General features: G+C 36.8%; 1 long non-coding RNA gene across 1 annotated transcript; it reads left to right on the top strand.

The window, feature by feature from the left end:
• Positions 1-821: 821 nt before the first annotated feature.
• On the top strand, positions 822-18,452 carry LOC103092528 (uncharacterized). The gene is made up of 2 exons (XR_465397.3): positions 822-981; positions 18,319-18,452. It is a non-coding gene; the product is annotated as an uncharacterized LOC103092528 (long non-coding RNA).
• Positions 18,453-18,688: the final 236 nt, after the last annotated feature.

Here is an 18,688-nt window from a genome sequence, read left to right as displayed (position 1 = left end):
CTCTCAGGGAGCTCAGGCTGCCAAAGCCTGAGTTCCTCCCAAACTCAAGAAGGGAGGGAAAAAGAGTTTTAGATAGAGACAAGGACTCCTTTTTCCCACTTTCCTTTCCTTTCCCTGCCATTTATTCCTTTGTATTTCCCTGATTGAGTTAATTTGACATTAAAATAGTTATCTTTTCCCCAAGCTGTAAATCAAGCTTGAGTGAATAGATCAAGTGGAGAGACATCTTCCTAGGAAGAAACCCTTTGGTCTCTAGTAGTGGAGAGGGGACAAGAGGACAAGAGTAAATCTGGGAGAGCAGCCATAGTTAATTAAGGAGGGAAGGCAGAAGGGGGAAAATCATCAAATCCCCTCTCTTCTCTCTGAGCCAACCCTAAACATCTGCTTTCTCCCCTGAACCCTGATTTGAGAAGGGAGGTCTCCACTATTATCCTCTCACTCATTTCAATTAACTACCCATTTCTGGAAATTCCCAGGGACACAAATGATAACAGTTAGAAGGAATGTAGAAATCACTGCTAAAGATGACAAAGAATTGGTGAAGAAACTGAAAACTAGATCAAAGGTTCTCAATATTTTTTGTAACATGGATCCTTTGGACAGTCTTGTGAAGCCAATGGACCTCTTCTCAGGATAATGTTCTTATATACACAAAACAAATATATAGGTCTGCAAAGGAAATAAAAGGTAGTTGAAAATAAAGATGCATTTTTCCCCATCTGAGTTAATGGATTCCTTGAAATTTATCCATGGATATGGAACTCAGAGGGAGAACTCTTGCTTTAGAATCACAGATAGTATTCTAATCATTTTCCAATGGAAAACAAGAGAAAGACAGAGCCAAGATGGCAGCTTAGTAGCAGCGAAAGCCTGAAACCACTCTGAATATCCTTCCAAACTGATCTTTAAAAGGTGCCTCAAAAGGATAGGAGTCAAATCAGGATGAATGAAGGGGCTCTCACACTGAACACAATGTGAAAGGTAGGTAGAGACAGTGAATTTCCATGATATAAGGGGAATAAGAAGTAAAACTGCCCACAGAACAGATTAGGTCAATCACGCCCTCACCTATTGCACCATTCTCAGAACCAGGGAGTAGGCAAATTTGGGATCCTGGGTCATGGGATATACCAACAAAAGAGCACCACAGATCCATCTCTTGAAGTTCTAAGCCCTGGCAGTGAGGTCCAAAGATTCATAATGTTAGGTACTCTCAAGCCTCCACAGTAGCAGTCAGGACAGCCCCAGATCAAAACCCTGTAAGCCAGAAGCTAAGCCAGAAATGGCCAGCAACTTTTAGATTTTCCAGTCAACTGGCAGGAAAATGAGCAAACAGCAGCAATGAATAAATAAATAAAAACTCTTGACCCTTGAAAATTTCTATGGGAAAAAAGAGCAAAGAACAGAACCAACAGGAGATGGTGATTGTGTCAAGGAAGTTCATTCCCTCCCCCTCCTGAGTAGCCTGACCTGTCTGTCAACATTCCTCACATAACACAATTATGCCAGGTTTGTGTCCATTAAGGGCTATACTTCAATAAAAGGGAGGGGGAAGGTATTTTCTGGGCTTTTGAATGAATGTGGGGAGAGAGCAGGCAGTTAAGGAGGGAGAGGAAGAACTTAATGAAGGATAGGCACACATAGTTTGAGATCCTAGAGATTTAACTTTAGCTTTATCTACCCTTTCTATTAATAAACTTTATATATTTAATAACTGAATAGTTATATTAATTTAATTTTAACATGAGATACAAGGAAACATTCAAAATCCCCCCAAAATGGGAATTGGTTGCAAGCTCTGGAAGAACCCAAAAGGGAATTAAAAAACCAAATAAGATAGGTTGATGAAAAATGGGAAAAAGAAATGAAAATAATGGGAAAAGAAAATAACAACTTAAAAAGCAAAATTGGCCAATTGGAAAAAGAGGCACAAAAATTGAATAAAGAAAAATGTGTTTTAAAAAACAGAATTGGCCTACTGGAAAAAAAAGGGAGGGGAGAATCCAGTGAAGAAGAGAATACCATAAAAGTAGAGTAGACCAAAAGAAAATGGAGAATCAAAAGGTCATGGAAGAAATTCATTTTTTACAAATTAGGTTTGGACAAATAGAAACTAATGATTTCACAAGACATAAAAAACAATACAACAAAATCAAAAGAATTAAAAAACAGAAGAAAAGATTGAATATCCTATTGAAAAAAAACTGACCTCGAAAATAAATCCAGGAGAGACAATTTAAGAATTATTGAACTACCTGAATGTTATGACCCCCCCCAAAAAAAGCCTAGACATCAAAATGCAAGAAATTATCCAAGAAAACTGCTCTGATATTCTTGAATAAGAGGGTAAAATAGAGGTTGAACGAATCCATAGATTGCCTTCTGCAGTAAATCCCCAAATGACAACTCTCAGGAATGTTATAGCCAAGTTCAGGAGCTCCCAGGCCAAGGAGAAAATATTGCAAACAGCCAGAAAGAAATAATTCAGATTTCATGGAGCCCTAGTCAGGATTACACAAGATCTGGAAGCTTCCATGTTGAAGGACCAGAAGGCTTGGAATATGATATTCCAGAAGGCAAGGGAACTGGGGTTTCAACCTACAATCATCAAAACTGACTATATTCTTTCAGAGGAAGGTTTAGTCATTTAACAAAATAGAAGATTTCCAAGCATTATTGAAGAAAATACCAGATTTCAGGAGAAGCACAAAAAGGTAAATAAGAAAGAAGAAAAGTATAAGGGCTTCAATAAGGTCAAATTGTTTATATTCCTATATGAAAAGATGATATCTGTAACTCTTAAAAATTGTTATCATTATCATATTAGTTAGAAGAAGTATACATAGACAGAGAATGTGATAGTAAGCTATTTAGGATGATGATGTAAAAGAAAAAAGAAGAGAAAGGAGAATTGAGTCTGCCTAAACAACTGATTAAGGATATTGTGTCTGAAAAAGCATTCTGAAGTTTTAGATCATGACTGGTGGAGTTGTATGAATGTGAAACCAAAGAATACCATCTTTCACATCAGTGTATATACAGTTTTATTTTGGGGTTTTGTGTTTATATGAGTATTCTCTTACAACAATGACCAATATGGTAGTGTTTTTCATGATAATACATGCATGACTTAGATCAAATTCCTTATCATCTTAAAGCTGGGAGAGGGAAGGGAGATAGATGGTTTGTATCTTATAATTTTGGAAAATGTATGTAAAAAATTATTATTACGTGTAATTGGGAAAATAAAATATCTTTGAATTAAACAATAAAGATGAGAAAATTGAGGCAATTTTGTATCCAAGAGAATTTTGGATTGTTGCTTAAAATAAAAGTCTTTATTTTGGTCCATGATGAAATATACCTAAACAGTGCTGTTAAGAGTGCATTTCCTGGGCGGCTGGATGGCTCAGTCAGGCCCAGAGATGGGAGGTCCTGGGTTCAAATCTGGCCTCAGACACTTCCTAGCTATGTGACCCTGGGCAAGTCACTTAACTCCCATTGTTTAGCCCTTACCACTCTTCTGCCTTAGAACAAATACCCAGTATTGATTCCAAGACGAAAGGTAAGGGTTTTTTTTTTAAATGAGTGAATTTGCTTAGAGCCTTGAAAATCAATTCAAATGAGTATGAACATAAGAACACAAAAGAAGTTTAATTTGCTTTTGCATATGCACCTTAGAGAGGGCATCTCTAAGGAAGATGAAAAGAACAAATGAGCTGCTCAAAAATTCACAGGAGATAAAAACCCCAAAAGATATTAGGAATAAATTCATGATCTTACACATCTATGCACAGAAGCAGACTATGGATGAAAAACATGAGTCTCAGTGGTTTTATAATAACTAAGGAAACTAAGTCTGAGTTATACAATTAATTTGTGAAGCATGCAGTTGCAGAACAAATTGGGTCCAAGGCCCCTCAGTAGGCACAAAGATCTTGAATACATATTTTGCATGGATTTCTTACTGGAGAATAGATTAGAGACATTCTGAGTTTGGATGGGGAGAGCAAGCAGGCATGACTCTCCCAAATCAAATTCTTTAAAAACAGAAAAACAAAACTGAACCTTCAAAATGGAGGTTGTTCACAAAATAGTCAGTTTGATTATCACCGTGCCAAAGAGAAGCTATTTGGTTCTCACACATAATGAAGTAAAGATTCTGGTGTAGACATGACCGATGTGTGGTTGTAGGAAGTCAATGACTGGAAGATATCTTTGCAAGGGTCACCTTATTTAAGAAGGCAAAGTTTGGAACATTAGGCAGATTCATTCCAGAAAGCAAATGTTATAAAATCATATAATATTAGGAATTGGCCAGTGAGGGGGTTTTAATGTGTGTATGTGTGATGGCTAAGTAATTTGGTAGCACAGGAGGTAGAGAGCTAGACTTGGAATAAGGAAGACCCAAATGGGGATCCTGTCTCGGACACTTTTTCTTATTAGATATATGATCCTGAGCAAGTCATTGACTTATCTCAAGTCTTAGTTTCTTTGTCTGGAAAATGAAAATAATAGCCCCTAGCTCAACTGATTGTTGTGAGGATCAAATGAGACAATGAGAGAAAGCAATTTGCAAATCTTGAAGCTCTGTATAAAACCTAAATATTATTATTGTTGTAGATCCCCCTTACAGACTATTAAAACCTCAGAAGGATGTTTTTAAATAAGTAAGATTACAAGGGAAACCAATTATATTGCAATACATTTTCCAAAAATTTCCACCTTGCTACCCTACCAGGTTGCCTCTGCAGGGAGAGTATTGCTTGTCTTTTGTCACATCAACATCACAAAGTTATTTCTATATATACAAAGGAGAGGCTGTGTCTTCCTCATTTCTGTATCCTTCTCAGTGTCTATCACTGAACTTGGCACATATAATAAACTCAATAAACTTTGATTAATGGGGTTCAAGAGTATTTAGTTTTTCTATAATTCTCTACATGGTTCAAGCAGATGATCAGTCTTCAACTACTGTCAGATATTAAACAAAAGAAATCTGGGAGTGCTTTGGATCAATTAATTAACCTGTGTTTGGTACAGAATAAGGACAGGTGTGAGTGGAGAAGGAAGCAGGTCAGTCATTGGTTGAGAATAACAGATAACAGATGAAAACCCAAAATGATATGTGTGTTCTCCTTGAAATACTAAAAGAGCAAATAGAACAATACCTGAAGTGTATTGGATAGAGCTCCTGGGATTTATGGGGGAATATAGGATAAGAAGATAGCAAAGTGGCATAGTGGATAGAGCAGGTGCTGGAGTCAGGAAAACCTGAATTTAAATCCTCGGATACTTCCTAGCTGTGTGACCTTGGACAAATCACTTAACCCTGTTTGCCTCAGTTTCCTCATCTGTAAAATGAGTTGGAGAAGGAAACAGAAAACCACTCTAGTATCTTTGCCCAGATAGGAGCAGTCATGATTCAAAATGAATCAACAAAAACTTTCCTTTTTCTTTCTCTCCTCTTTCCCCTTCTTACTTCCCTTCTCCTTTCTTCCCCTCTCCTCTTCTCCTTTCCTGTTTCCTCCTATAGAACAGGGAGATGGTACAGTGAATAGAACACTGAGCATGGAGTCAGGAAGACCTGAATTCAAATCCAGTCTCAGATATTTACTAGATTGTGACTCTAGGCAACTCAGTTAACCTCGATTTGTCTCAGAATCCCCAACTGTGAAGTAGGATTAATAATAATACCTTCTTCCAGGGTTATTGTAAAGATCAAATAAGGTAATATTTATAAAAAGTGTTTAGCTCAGCACCTGACACATAGTAGAGCCATATAAATGCCTACTCTCCATCTAATTCTTTCTTTTCTTCTCTCTCATATACCGAAAATTTCCCATTAGCAAAATTACTTGGTTAGCCAGTAGGGTACAACCAGCTGAGTATCTTACTATATGCTGCTTGACAAGTCTGTGAATTGCTGGCTATCAAGGGGATGTCAGCTGAACCCTCCCAATATCTCTTCCTGGAACAGTCCTCTTAATAAATTTGGTGCAAATGTTTTAGAAGATTGTTGTGCCTTTTACAAAACCAAAGCCCACACAGAAGAAAAACAACTGCTTGATCACATTGTTTGATGGGGATGTGATTGGGGATGTAGACTCTAAATGATCACCTTAGTGCAATTATCAATAATATGGAAATAGGTCTTGATCAAGGACACATGTAAAACCCAGTGGAATTGTGTGTTGGCTACTGGAGGGGGGTGGGAGGAGGGAAGGAAAAGAATATTATTCTTGTAACCATGGAAAAATATTCTAAATTAATTAATTAAATAAAATTAAAAAACAAAAACAAAGCTCAATCAGAAGGGTGAAGCATCTTCCTGAGATCCCATCCAATACACAGGCAATGACCAACAGAACTGGGAATCAAATCCAGGTCCCCACAAATCTAGGGTATGAACTCCTTCACCACAGCTGCCCCTTCTGAGAGAGAGAAAAAAAAAAAGAAAAACACAACATTTTGGATGAATTAACAGTATAAAGCATGGTACAGTGGAAGAGTGCTAGCTCTGGAATCAGGAGACCTGAATTTAATTTGTACCTCTTGACCCTTAGTAGATGTATGACCGTGGGTAAGTTTCTTAACCTCCAATTTCCTCATCTGAAAAGCAAGGCGGTTGGACTAGGTGACCTCTCCGTTATCATAGATCAATGACTGATCTTAGTGACCTAGACTGTTATCTCGGACATTGTAGATCTATGATCCTATGATCCCATATACAGCATCTGCTTTCAAAGGAACATCTGTGTATCCAGAGAGTCATACTGTTAGAGTTGAAGGTGACCTCTGAGGTCATCTAGTCCTACCCTTTACTCAAGTCATGAATTTCATCTCACAAGTGGTTAAACCAGCCTTTGCAGGAAGACCTTTAGTTTCCGGTAATTCACTTGCCCCAGGAGGCAGCCAATTCCATTTTTTCCATAGCTCTAATTGTTAGAATGAGCCAAAGTTGACCTTCCTGGAACTTCTTTTTTATGCGTATATATTTATCTTTATGTTAAAGACAATTATTCTAAAATGCTTTAATTCTAAATTATTCTAAATGCTTTTATTACCTTTTATCTTGACACTCATTTGCTTTTCTTCCCACTCACCCAGTCATATGAGATCTTTCTGCAATCTATTTCCTTCAAGGTAATTATTCAATTAGTTCTAATGTAATACAAAGTTCAAATAATCCTTCAGATCATTTCCTCATTGGTAACCTCTAGGTAGGATTGAATGGGGGTTGTCACATGCAATTAACAAGGATGTATTATTCAATCCTATTAATTTTAGGACTCTATGAAAATTGGAAATGGGAGAAAGAGACAGGAAAAGGGGAAAGGTCAGTTTGTTAGAGAAGGAAGCATTGTAGCAATTTCTGATGTGAAGTTCTTAAGTTGTAAACTTGAATCTTCTGGAAATGCTTTTTCTGTTTGTGTTTAAAATGAACTCATGATGGGATCCCAGGAGGCTACCAAACCTTCTCTGCACACCATTACTGACTTATGAGTCCAGCAGAAATTCAGTTCTGGAACTTGGGTTACCATTCAGTCACTATAGAGAGAAGGAACTAAAAGATTCTTCTTCATAAACTGGGCATTTCCCCCAATATCAAAAGTTTATTGCCACTGAATTTATTCACTGAAACAGGAGAGGTGTCATTTTCAGCTTCTGCATGTCTACAGAGATAAATAGTCTTGCTGGTTCAAGTGACTTTAATGACTTCTAACTCTCTGAGGTGATCTATGGCATTTCCCGGGCAGTGTTCCATTCCCAATGGGACAGCTCAATGGAAAGATTTCTATACTCTTTTCTGGCTTTATCTTTAGGTTTCTTCCTAACTTTTCTTCTAAATTGAAAAGAAAGTAGGACAATATATATATATATATATATGTATATATATAGTCACAAAACTATATATATATAGTCACAAAACTAGGTGCCAGCATTTAAAATTTTTTTTATTTATTTTATTTATACAAGCATTTATTAAGTGCCTATTATGTGCAGGTATTATACTAATCGCTGCTGCCTAGGGGATCTGCAAGGTTAAAACTATTTTCATAACAATACTAAGATGTTTCTATTTCAAATAAGTAAAAATCTATTTCAAATAAGTAAAAATCAATAGTAACACAAAAACTAAAGCTCTCTGGATGGTGGGATCCTCCATTAAAAAGAAAAAAACACAACCTTATCTTCTGTCTTAAAATAGATATGAAGTATGGGTTCCAAGGCAGAAAAACATAAGGACTAACCAATTGAGGTTGAGTGATTTTCCCAAGGTTTCTCAGCTAAGAAATATCTGAGGTCAAATTTGAACCCAGGACCTCTCATCTCCAGGCCTGACTCTCTATCTGCTGAACCACCTAGATACCCAGGGTCCTCCATTTTTAAGAGTGAGGAGGGTTCTTCAGAAAAAGAAAAAAAAACTTTGGAAACATTTTCCATAGAGAATAGCTATAGTATAGGAATATAATAGTAGAGAAAACAAGGAGATGAAATCTAAGAAGGGGTCAATATTAAAATAGTATTGGCAACAGGAAAGATGAAGTAGAGATGCTAATACAAAAAGAAGTAATTTTGAACATATAAGCCTTAGTAGGATGAAACTCATGCCTAGAATTTAACTCTGAAAAACTGTATCTTATTCAAAAGGAAACAAAATAAATGAAAGGGGTGGAGAAACATTGAACAGTAACAGGATATATACATATAGGAAAAATCTGGAACCAAATGGGGAAGTATGGTCTAGAGAACTTGGAGAGGTAGTAATAGAAGTTATATTTCATCATAGCATGTCACAAATCACTTAGAAAGAAATTGATGGGGAGTTTGGGGAAAAGATAGAAAATCTGGCGCAAAGGGTCAATGTGTATTTGTAGTGATGGGAAACTTTAATTAACTGGGCATTTGTCGAGGTTCTCTCTTTTTGTCAAAAGCAGAGCAGCTAATGCGCTCTTTGCTTAAATGATGGTTTTAATCTACAAAGCATGGAAGAAGAAAGAGACAATTTTTATTCTGACAAAACAGAAGAGAGAATGGATTGCTTAAATGAAGCTGATGGAAAACTTGGGTGGAGGTTACTGTTTTCTCTTAGAATTTAATAAAAAGAGAAAAGAAAGATGGGCATAGTCTGTCATTCTGGATTTCAAAGATCAGATTTCAAAGGTTTCTGAGGAGATGGAATATGTTAGAGTTAGGAAGCACATGAAGGAAGGGAAAATCTCTAGAATAAAATTCAAAAGACAAAAAAATTCAGAAAAGGGAAAGAGGTAATTGTTTAAAGAGATGAAAGTAAATGCAATCAACTTGGGTTTTTAAGGGACATTCAGAAAAGATGGAAGCAAAGGTACTAACAGATGAACACAGAAATGCAAGTAGGAGGACATAGAGTATCAACAGTGCTAAGCCTCAAAATGTATTGAAGCAGACTAGGAGAGCGAAGGACAATCAAAAGGATTTTTAAACTGTTAGCAGAAAGGGGAGGATAAAATTACAGTTAGGACCACCACAAAAGGTAAATGGAACAATGATAACAATGACAGCGAACATTCACAAAACACTTAAAAAGATTGCCAGGGTACTTACATGTCTCTTTTGATCCTCATAATTACCCCGTCAGGTAGGTATTTTCAGGTAGGTATTATGATTATCTTCATTTTACATTTGAGGAATCTGATACACTAGTAAATGTTTAACAATTGGCTCTCCAAAAAATAATGTACATGACACACTTTTAAAATTTAATCTGCATTATTAACATTCCTCCCATCACTTTCCTAAGCCTAGAGAATCAACAAAACAACATATCAAGCCTTGATTTGTAGCATTTTTCTGATTTCCAAAGTGTAAATGCTCACATTGAAAATTTAACAATCAGTTCTCACAATCTGATCAGGGCTGGCTCTAGGACATTCTTGAACCTGAGTCTCAGAGACTCTAAGTGACTTGTCCAGAGTCCAGAGTCCAGGAGAAGAGAAAGAATTAAAATCTAGGTATTTCTGAGTTCATGCTTCTCTAATTAAGAGATGGAGAGAGGGAAGAATTCTCAGTTCTGCTTTCCCCACACCCCGTTTTCTTTGTCAAAGAGAATGACAAAGAGAAAGAGCTAGGTTGGGAAGAACAGAACAAAAATAAATAATTGTCACTGAAATCCAAGGTAAATAGGACGATTATAAGAAAGCACTTAGCTTTCTTCTCCATGAATTGTCACCCAGACCAGATGAACTGCATCCCACTGAAAGACTTGACAGATGCAATACCTGTTAGTGATTACTGTCAGTCATCTTTAGAAGATCTTGTAGTAGGGGAAAAATGTCATAGGATTAGAGAATGGTAAATGTCTTAACTTTAAGAAAAAGAGCAAGAAAATGGAATATCACAGGTAAGTAAATTTGGTTTGAAAATTCCTTACAAAATTATTAAAGCATGATTAAGATGATTGTTGTGTATCTAGAAAGAGAAAGAAGCTGGAATTCCAAATGACATAGAGCTTGTTTCCCAACCAACTATGACAAGTTGGAATGCAGAAATCTTCTAGATGTGGACTGAAGGGGTCAAGATATAGCACCTACACCAGCAGGAAGGCGTGTATAGTTTTGAGTGAATTATTGCTGGGAAATGCAGTTTTCTTTTTTCTTTTTAAATTCTATGAGGATAAATGTCACATCTGAATTTGACACTGACAGCTAGTTTAAAAGTCTTGTTCCTGCCTGGAATTCTAAAACATATCTCAGACATTAAAAAAAATCTGAATGTGAATTATCATAATATTTTCTAGTTCATTACAAAATATCATTAGTCTATTATTGCAAAACAATGAAACTATTAGAGAGCAAGACCTAGGAGGGAAAGCTAAGGGAATTTGAATTGCAAAAGCAAAAGAAGAGAAGACTGGGGAACAACTGACTAATGGTTAAATATGAATATCTGAAGGTTATTAGAGAGAGAGGAATAAAGTCCATCTTGGTGCCTTAAGGTAATGTGGAAGTATCTCTGGGACCTCCAAGGTCTGTCAGCAGAAAACTTGTTCCATCAGGTTCTACCATGATAGAAAATCTTCCCATGGAATCAATGACATCTGTGTATTTTCTTAGGATTAATTATTTACAAAGGTTCAGAGGGAAGCAGGAGAGTGGTGGGGATTGAGTCATGAATTTGTTTTTGTTTTTGGCTACAGAATTTCATGAATTTGTCTGCTAAGGTGTAAAGAACTTGTAGAGCAAGCATTTCATAAAAATTAAAGTACAGATTCTTCAGGCTGAAGAACAGAGAACAGAGATCTCATTTTTCATATCTACTAATTGAAGAACTCAAAGCTGTGAGCTACAAATCATATAATCAGAGGATCATAGTCAGAACAGAGCATAGAGGACATCTAGTCCTGCCTCTTTCTTATGATTGAGTCCTTCCCTTACCATCCTAGACAGGCTGCCATTCAGCTTCTCACTGAATATTTCCAGTGATAGGAAATTCACTACCTCAAAAAAACAGATCAGTTCATTACTGGGTGGCTCTGATTTTTAGTAAGTTGATCTCTTCAACATCTGGGGGACTTTGGGACTATAGAGAAATATAGTTCTTGTATTGATAATGAAGCAAGAGTTTCTAGATAGGAGAATTGATAGATAAGGGAATGAGTTATCACAATGGAAGATATTTTTTTGGTCTTTTTCTGTTGATTTATTTCTTTGTCTACCTAAGGGACCATTTATTATGTCACTCTTTACTCAGAAAGGTACAATGGCTCTCTATTACATAAAGTAAAAACTCTTGGCTCTGGCATTCATGGCCCTCTAGATGGATGAATAGAGATGAATAGGCAGAAAGATTGATTATAGATAGATAGATGGCTAGGTAGAGAGATGGCTGGATAGATAGAGCTTTTACTAAGTGTTTACTATAGGCACTATTACTATTCATATGGTTAGTACCATGCAATATGACTCTTGATTCCTTATACTTTTATCTTTTACATTTTTATATTCTTAAATTTGATGAATTTTGTCTTGATAATTGGATTGTAAATACCATCAAGACATGATATTTGTCTTATATAGTTTTCCCACAACATCTAGCGTAAGGCTAGGGTTTTTACTTTTATTTATTTTTGGTATTATTAGAATCAGAGCCCAAATGACCCTTAGAGACAATCTAGTTCTGGATTATGTAGCAAGGATTAATAGATGTGGAAAAAGTTATCCTAAATAAATAGGGTCTAGAAGCCATAATCCAAACTAACCTACCCAAACTCCAGCTAGCAGGAATATCAATACCACTCCCAAGAAAGGCAGTGATAATGAGTAAAGGGATGTAGCCAGTTGCTCTAGGTTCCAGAAAAGAGTTAGCAGTTATTTCAGACTGTCTTCTTCTGTTTGATGATGTGCTTGTCAAATGGCAGTTGAGCCCATAATTGATTGTTCTTGCTCCAGTCTTGACAGTCCAATAGAACCCATCTTATATCATAAAATTTCCACTGGTATTCCAAAGGTCAAGTAGATTTATCTTATACTACGAGTTCCATGATTTGCAATCATGTAACATCTCTAGAATAATATTGAGCTCAAACTCAGTCTCAGACACATAGTTGTATGATCATAGGCAAGTCAGTTTTTGTTTGCTATCATTTCCCCAATGTAAAATGAGAGTAATAATAACATTTATTAGATTTTAGAAAAAGGATTTACTGAGAAAGTATAGCAAGAGGAATAATTTAAAACAGTCCTCTCAAACCCTTGCACACACACACAATGCCCTTGGAAAGAGTGGACTCAAACTTAAATCAGATTGGATCAGCACTCATGGTCTATATCCCGATAAAAATTCAAGTCCTTTCAGGGTTATTCCTTGAACTCTAAGGAGGAGAATAGTATGTAACTCTTCCTACAGCATCACATTGTTTCAGCAAGATGACAAGCTTGTAGATCAATGAAGCAATACCATATATTGAGTTTTCAAGCAACCACTTAGAAATCATTGCTCTATAGCTGCATTATGTCCTCAGATCCCATTAGTTTTTTATTGTATTTTTTCTTTAATTAAAAAAAACTTTTCATTTAGATTTACACCATGACTAACCATATCACGAGGAGAAAAATCAGCATGGAATTGGGTGACTGTCTTTCTGTATCTTTCTACAGGCATTTCCTCTGTCTTTGGCCATTGCTACCAACTCTGGTGCACTTCAGTTGACAGGGTTGGAAGTGGGCATGACCTCTGGTGGCTTTTCTGACTTTACAAAGGTTATAAATGAATAATCAGGTCAATCTTCTCTCCAGGTTCTTGTTTGCCTAAGATCAGGGATCAATAAGCACAAAAGAAATAGAGACACCATGTGCTTATGAAAATATTGTGCCTGTATGAGGAAATGTAGCTTGCTACTCTTCCCTTATCCAGCAGCTCACAACAGCCTTTGCTTCACTGCCAAGAAAGAAAAGAGAGCCAGTAATCAGTGTTATCCCTTTTGTACATGAACTCAATTCTGGCTCAGTACTTCCTGAGTTATTGGTTCTTTTGGCTTCAAAGCCAATTAGAGGATATTTTATCATCCCATTGCACCAGCTCTTCAATCACTAATGGCCATACTCCCCAAAGTTCCATATCTTGGATTAGAATCAGGCAAGGAATATTGGTACATGATCTGTAAAATCCACAAGAAAAAGAAAATCTGATCATATTCTAAGAACTTGGTCCTCCTTGGCTAATTCCCTGGTTATACTCTTCCCCTATTTAAAAATGTTGCTATCCATAACAAATTACTGCACTGCATTTTGAATTCTGTCCATATCCCAATTCCACAGCAGGCCTCCTCATTGTCCTTTTTGAATGCTTTTCCTAGTTTCTTGTTATGAGACTCAGAAAATTCTACATGGCACAGATCTGATATTATATTAATCTTATAGGAGAAAACCAAAATTGGTCCTAAATACAGTTATTCAAATTTAACAAAGAACAATTCTATAGCTTATCAAAGATGACTATTTGCCTAGCATTCTTAAAAGACCTGCCATGGAATACACAAAGGCCTTTCTTACCTCAGAAGAAATATAGAAAAGAAAAAGGAAATCAAGCTTCTCATCTCAGAAGGAAAACACCAACAGAACTCTGTTAATTTTTTTTTATGGTTTGGACTCTGAATATTTAAATTGGTGGTCATCAGGGTTTTAATTTATAAATCCCAAAATGAATTACTAAAGTAAAATGTAATTTATGCTAGTTTGTTTTACAATAGAGGGAAGATATTTAAGGAAAAGAGAAAAGGGGAGAGAGAGAGAGCTCTGGCTTCCTCAGTCAGGTAGAAATTCTAAATCCCAGCCTGGGGAAAGGAGTTTCAAGACAATGGGCCTTTCTTGGAGGTTCATACCTCCAGAAAGGCAAAGAAACTAAGTTAGCCTTTCACTCACCACAGTGACTGTCTAAAAGGAAAGCAGTCTGAGGTCTGTAGTTAGTTCACACCTTCTTGGGGTTAAAATGGGTAGATCTACTTTAAGTACTGAGTTAACACTTTTGGGGATTAAAATCTAAAAATAGATAGGGGATAACAATCTGATCTTCACAATAAAGGAAGAGCTAAGTACCTTCATTGTTATAATCAGGAGATAGCTAAATTCAATCTTCACAACTCCCAAAACATGTAAGCCTTCTCCACAAGGATTAAGGCACTGAAGTCAACTGGAAGTCATCCCTTTACTCTTAGGAGAGAAATAAATCTGTCCCTGATGAAAATTCTTCAATGATTCCCTCAATGAAGTGAGAGTCAAGTCAAGATCTCTTGGTATTATTCCTTTCCAAATAAGGCACTGCATAATTTCTCTAGCATTCCCTATGCTCATGGGGATGGTGGCTTCTGGACCATTTTGGGAAGTTACGTACCTTATCAGGACAAAGTCTATCTATCTCTTCACTCCCATTTAGGTGCTTGAGGAAAGTCATAGTTGCCTCATCCTTTATGTGGCTTTGTCACTGACTACTGGCCCAGAAATCTTACCTTCATTTCTGTTTTTTTCCCCTTCTTTTAAGTCATTAGAAAGAAAGGATACCACAGTGGAAAGATCTTGAGTTAGAAGGCTTAGATGGGATTATAAGAGTTAGAGGAATAAAGGAACTCAGAGATCATCTAGTCCTCCTCCATCATTTTGTGAATAAGGTAACTAAGGCTCATAGAGGCAAAATACTTTTTCAAGGTCCTATGGCTACTCAGTGCAGTCAAGATTAGATCTAGGGTTTCCTGATGCCCAAACAGAGGGTCACTAGCCCCCAAGAGAATGAGATTGAGCTTTTAGCTAAGAAACTAGAATTAATATGAAGGCACATGGCAGTGCCTGGCGTAGCAAAGATAAAAAATGAACTCTCCATTCTTCCTTCATAGAGAAGGACTCAGTGATGCCCCTGTTCAGAATGAGCTACAGAACAGGCCTCTACTGGAAAGTTGGCTTGACCAGTCCAGATGTCTGCTTCATTCTGAATCTTTCTCTTTGACTCTCCTCTTTCTACTTTATAAGAATAAACAGCAGCTTTGATCTTAGCATGCTTTTTTGAGGATTTTTTTTCTTTCTCATATATCTAGAAAGAAATTAAATGATCTTTAGGGAGATTGATTATATTACTAACCAAGAGGCTCTGACAAAGAAGTTTCTGTCTCCATAAACAATAAAACAAAGGGAGAGGTAACTGTGACCGAAATAATGGAAACCAAGCTGATTTCTACATCTAAATACGCCAAGATGTTCATGTCTGTTCCACTTTGGTTTCTCTATGAGGTTTAGCAAATTGGTAATTTCCCCCATGACTAGTGGTGGAAGCTGGGAGCTTGGATAAAACCAGTTTTTGTTTAGATTAGAGGATCTTTTCATTGTAGGCTGAGATAGGGAGGTAGTTTATTTGTTTGCCAGTTTATGTAGTCAATTTATAGAACCAAGATAAAAAACAAAGAAACCCCCAGATCAAACTTCAAAATCATCAGTTTTATTTATTAGCCTTGGGTTATTCCTAGTGACTTTTGGCACTGGAGCAGCACCCTCAATTTGGGCATTATGAGAGAGAAACATATAGAGTGGCATATACATGTAGACACATGCATATACACATGTTCCTGTACATATAAGTACATACAAGATCAATAATAAATAAGAGAAGGTAACCTGGGAGAGACAGACTCCAGAAGCTGATAGAGCTGGAAAAGTCTCCTGAGGAAGATGGCTTTTAAGCTGAGTGTTGAAGGAAATCAGGGATGCTAAAAGGCAGAAGTGAGGAGAGAGAGCATCTTGGCCATGGAGGACAGTCAGTGCAAAGGCAGAGAAATGGGAGAAGGAGCATGGTGCCTAAAGAAAAGCAAGTGGGCCAGGAGGGATGGATACATGAGTGTGTGAGTAAAATCTGAAACAGGCTACAAAGTGGTTGAGTTGGTTGGGAAGAGTTTTAAATGTCTAAGCTCTGGACCTTTAATTGATTTGAAAATTGTACCTTAATCATGTGAGATCTCCATCTATGCAATGCGGATGCAAGTCATCTTTAATTGAAAGGTTAAGTTACTTACCTGAGTCTCCTACGGGATTTGAATGCAGGATTTTCTGACTCCAAAGCCAGCATGCTTTCTTCTATGCATACTGCCTCATGGAAAGTCATGGAATTACAACACTTTAAAGCCTGAAGGAACATAGGTTATAATTTATTACAATACTCTCTTACTTTCCTCTTTTTATAGATGAGGAACCTAAAACCCAAATTTTCCCAAGTGACTTGCCTAAGGTCATGCTGAATCACTAGTACATGCTGAATCTGGGACTTGATCTTAGCTATCCCAGATCTAATCCAGTCCATTGTTCTGTGGGTTACAGTTAAAGTAGCTCCAGAACTAGTGAGATGAATGCCCAGGATCTGGTCTTAATTCTACGGCTTTACGAGCTGTGTAGCTTTGGGCAGGGCAATTGACATCTATGGCTCTAAGTTTACACATATAATAATTCTGTCTGCCCAACAGAATTGTTGTAAGCATCAAACAAGATAATATAGGAAAAAATGCTTAAATATCTCTGACATAATATCCAAAAATGGATCTGAAAAAAAGGAAAAAATTTGGATACAGAGAAGGAAGAATTTGTCAGGCAAAGGCATATGAGAAAGAGCCTCAAGATGGCAGGAATGAGCAGAATTCTAATGTTTAGATTCTGCTTTCTTCCATCAGGGAGAATAATCTTCAGACCTGAAAGAGGAAAAATGGTAAGCAAAGAACCAAGAGGACAGTAAACAAGAACCCAGTGGCTCTGAGGAACTCAAGTCATCAGGCACAGAAGAGACATCACAAAATGCTAAGATGTTTTGTGTGTGATTCTATTGATTAAGCCGCTGTTAGTGATCTTTGAAAAGCTGTGGAGAATTGGAAAAGAAGACAGAAGATAAGAGTGGTCAATGTTGGAGGAGTTATGGAAATATGGGTGTGCTAATACACTGTTGATGAAGCTGTGAATTGGTACAAGTTATCCTGGAAGGCAATTTGGAATTTGGTGAAGAAAGAGACTCCATTTCCCTATCCTTTAATCCAGAGATTCCACTACTAAACACATACCCCAAGAGGATCATTGCCAAAAAAAAGGTCCCACATGCACCAAAAGATTTAAAGAAGCATGTTTTGTAAAAGCAAACAAAACAAAACAAACAAAAAGCAAACTAGAAACAAATAAGATACCTATCAATAGGGAGTAGATAAGCAAGTTGTTATGTGAATATAATGGAAGGAAGGAAATAAGCATCTATTAAGTGCCTCGTTTGTAAAATGAGCCAGAGAAGGAATAGCAAACCACTCTAGTATCTTTGCTGAGAAAACAAAAAATGGAATTATGAAGAGTCAGACATGGCTAAAATGGCTGAATGACAAAAACTATGTTCCAGGCATTGTGCTAAATCCTTTTATAAATATTATCTCATTTGATCCTCAAAATAACTTTAGGAGATAGATAATATCATTATTCCAATTTTACAGTTGAGGAAACGGAGGCAGACAAAAGTGAAATGACTTTCTCAGGATCACATAGCTAGTAAAAATCTAAGCTAAGATTTGAACTCAGGTTTTCTTGACTCTAGGCCTAGTCCTTTATCCATTAAGCTACCTAACTGTAGCTAATGGAGTCTTTCTGTGCTATAGGAAAAGAGAATATGACTACAGAGAATCATGGGAAGACATGTTAACTGATGCAAAAGAGAAACATCTCCCTCTCTTCATTGCAAGAGGTTGAGAATTGTGGATATGGGGGCATTTAATGGAAGATACTTTTTAAATTTATTAGTAATTTTTCTGATCTGTTTTTATTGCCTCCTTTGCAGGTCTTCTGAGAAGTTGAAAGAAAGATACACCAAGAAAAGCAAGAAATGTAAAAACCAAAGAAATCAACAAAGTGGATATTAAAAAATAAAGTAGCTCTAGAGTTATTGTCTCCTCTAATGAAGCTTTCTCTGTTCACTTGGGGTTGACTGTATTTCCTTGACACCACCCTGCCTAAATATAAACATACAACTTCCATGACTCCTTCTGCACACATCACCCCACCCACTTTAGTCACTTATTTAACTTATAGGATAGCAAGATGTCAGTTAGTCCAATCCACTCATGCTACAGATGAAGAAAATGAGGCTTCACAGAAGTGAGGTGACCTTCCCAAGCCCACATAAGCAATAAGTAGCTGAGCTAGGATTC

Source organism: Monodelphis domestica, chromosome 3, assembly GCF_027887165.1.
Source record: "Monodelphis domestica isolate mMonDom1 chromosome 3, mMonDom1.pri, whole genome shotgun sequence".
Classification (NCBI taxonomy): Eukaryota; Metazoa; Chordata; class Mammalia; order Didelphimorphia; family Didelphidae; genus Monodelphis; species Monodelphis domestica.
The sequence above is the reverse complement of the archived record's forward strand: the minus strand, read 5'-3'. Positions and strand labels throughout refer to the sequence as shown.